The sequence below is a fragment of the Lepus europaeus genome, chromosome 14, assembly GCF_033115175.1.
Source record: "Lepus europaeus isolate LE1 chromosome 14, mLepTim1.pri, whole genome shotgun sequence".
NCBI classification, from domain to species: domain Eukaryota; kingdom Metazoa; phylum Chordata; class Mammalia; order Lagomorpha; family Leporidae; genus Lepus; species Lepus europaeus.
Window position 1 is genome coordinate 34,482,739 of NC_084840.1, and position 3,381 is coordinate 34,486,119.

General features: G+C 40.4%; 1 pseudogene; it reads right to left on the minus strand.

The window, feature by feature from the left end:
* Positions 1–550: 550 nt before the first annotated feature.
* LOC133773742 (ATP synthase subunit f, mitochondrial-like) lies at positions 551–910 on the minus strand (annotated as a pseudogene).
* Positions 911–3,381: the final 2,471 nt, after the last annotated feature.

A 3,381-nucleotide genomic window follows, 5' to 3' on the forward strand; every position in this document is an offset into this window, starting at 1 on the left:
CCGAAGCCAGGAGCCAAGTGCTTCTTTCTGATCTCCCACGTGGGTGCAGGGGCCCAAGCCCTTGGACCATCCTCCACTGCTATCCCAGGCCACAGCAGAGAGCTGGACTGGAAGAGGAGCAACTGGGACTAGAACCGGCGCCCATATGGGATGCCGGCTCCGCAGGCGGAGGATTAACCTGCTGCGCCATGGCTCGGCACCTAAATCCCATTTTAATAGGCAAATTTTGTACTGGTTTTGGTTTTCACTTTTGAGAAGATAATGAATCTGAATACCATTTTATTTATTATTTGTTTGTAATTTTTCTTCTCTAAATTTTCCTTTCCAATTTTTGCCTATTTTTAAAGTAGGCTATTTCTTTACTGATTTGCAAGGATCCAATATATGCTAAATATTTATTATTAGCCATTTAAGTGTGTTGCAATGTGTTTCTTTTTTTTTCTTTTTTTTCTTTTTTATTTATTTATTTTTTCTTTTTTTATTTTTTTATTACCCATCATCTTTTATTGGGCGTTAGTTCTCAGTTACGCTATGAAAGGGTTCAGCAACAACAATTCGTCACAGAGGGGAGCGGAGCCAGGAAGGTCAAGGTCAGGAATGCAGAGTGCGCCCTCCACATCGGCCTCTCAGTGGTACTTGCGTCGCCGCTCATGTTTGAGTTCCTTGTAAGAAAGGCAGTAGCTGAAAAGCACGTAAGCTGCCAGCACCATGTTCACCCCGGTGATGCTCCCCTTCTTCACGTTGATGTACTTGGTACATCAGAGAGGTGGTAACCTCTCTGGAATGCTCCAGCGATGCCTTTAGGGGTGAAATCCCACATCAGGAGCCAGCTTGGCAGCTCCCCCACTTTGACATCCATCAGTCTCTTCTTTTTCAGTGGTACGACTGACGCCATCTTGGAGTCCTGGTGTCCCCTCGCAATGTGTTTCTTTATCATATAACTTTTTTATGCTATCTTTTGGTGTATTGACTTTTTAAATTGATGCAATCTATCATGGTTTTTCTTTGTGTTTTTATTTTTACTTTGTTTAGGAGTTATTTCCATATCCCATAGTTAGAGAAATATTCCACCATATTTTCTTCTAAAATATGTTTTGGAAGTAATTTTTAAATTCATCTGGACTTTATTTCAGTCGGTGGTGTCAGGTATTAAATCTCTTCTCTTCCCCAAATATGTATTGCCTCAGGTGGCAATGAACTGGGACAAGTCTATCTTTCTGAAATTTGTGGGAAGTGGGGCAGAGCAGATGCTTCCACTTTCAGGGACTCTCTTCTTTCTCTGATCCATTTCAGAGATAATTGCCTATATAATTAACTTGCCAATCAGTCATATACAGTCCAATGCCACCATGGTAGAAGTGTTAAATGTTGTCAGTGCTCCACTCACATACATTAATGTGCTTGGTCACTTCTAGGCACATTGATGTGCACACTGGTGTGTCTCCACTCCCCAGAGCCAGATCCAACTTCTTTTTGTGGAAAGGTTGTGCTCACATATAACCCCCTTCGCCTGCTAGCACAGATAGCAGGAAGTGACTGGAAATTGATGACTACCCACCAAACCCCACCTGCTTCCAACATGCCTTAATACCTATGACGGGGAGGGGGAGGTATAAATTCTCTAGCTCCTTGCTCCTGACCAGAACACTATCTCCAAAACTCCTCTGCAAGACTGACTCAAAGTTACCTCTGTGGGATTTTCCTTCCGGCCCCACTTCTCCATTCCCCAAATTACTCTCCCATAAATTCTCATCTTGGGAGCCCAGCCTGTGAGGGAAACCTATTGTATTATTGTCTAGTGCTATTTATGTTTTTTTTTTTTCTTGCTCACTTATTGTTTCCTTATGTTCAGTTGTTGCAGTTTAGGTTTCCATGGGGATATGAACAGAGCACAGACACAGTGCAATTCATGTACTTCTTTATAGTCCTCATGTTATAGTCATGCTCATGGTAAAGACGAGGCCTTTATCATCACCATCATCATCATTATTGCCTTCTCAGTTGGTTTTTAAAAACTGACATCTGGTTGCATTTACTGCAGCAGTTGACACAACATCTCAATTACTGGAGTGCCTGGGTTCTACTCCTGATTCCAGCTCCCTGCTAATACCTACCCTAGGAGGCAGCAGATGATGGCTCAAGTACTTGGGTCCCTGCCACCAAGTGGGAGACATGGATTGAATTCTGGACTCTGGCTCTGCTTCAACCTGGCTTATCCAGCTCTGGCTGTTGCAGACGTTTGAGGAGTGACCCAGTGGATAGAGGATCCCTCTCTTCATCTCTTTCTCTGTTTGTGTGTGTGTATCTGTCTCCATCTCTCTCAGCCTTTTAAATAAATATTATTTAATTTTTTAAAAAGAACTTATGTCAGATGGACTTAGACTACACGAACACAACCAATATTTGGATTATATGTATATTTATCATGCAGAGGATGTTATACACAGTAATCGAGTTTTAAGGCTATTTCTGAACACAAAAATATGTTATACGTACTTGCAGAGATCTCAGAAAATTTAGGTCAATATGAATATTGTATGAAATTATTATGAGATTGAATATCTCTACTGCTCTTAGAGACATTTTAATGTTGAAGTCTCTATTGAGAATTATTAACTAGTGAATAATTAAAACATTGTCAGAATGGATTCAAAACCAATTAGTTTGGCAGCATATAAAAAGTCCTAAGAAATCTTTGACTGCCAACAAGAGCAATTAGTATGATTTTATTTGCATGCTAAAACAATTCAGCGTGTAGAATATAGTAATTTTTTGTAGTCTATGTCTTATAGGATATAATAATTTAGCTTTCATGCCCAAACTGGATATGAACAATAAATGAATCCAATAACAGAGGTGAAGGAAAATAATGGCATAGGAATAATTTCTGACATTTGTGTGTACTTTGTTATTTTTCAAATAAATTTTGTGGTTCTCTTTCTCTGATTGCTGGACGTAAGTCCCACTTATAACACTTTATCAGGCTGTAGTTCTCTTTACTTTGAATGAATAGATTTATGAATCCAAAGCAACCAATGTGACATTTTTAGATCAAATTGAGTGGCTATTTGTCAAAACAGCTCATTGAATCTACTGTCTTGGTGATTAGAAGATACTTCCCAAGACAGTATTGGTCAGACCATGCTTCACCTCAGCCACCCTCAGCCCCTGCATCTCTGAGAGCTGGGTCTATGCTGGCACATATCCCATGCTATGCATTCAGTGAAGTAGTTGGAGCAGGGGTTGACACCATGTTGGGGAGCTGTTTTTTAGGAATGAGGAGGCTTGCATCTTTCTCTACTGCAAGTCTTAGTATCCTTTTGTTCCAAGATGTTTTTATACTCCTTTCCAGGTGGTTTTCCTAGCCCTAGCCCTACCATC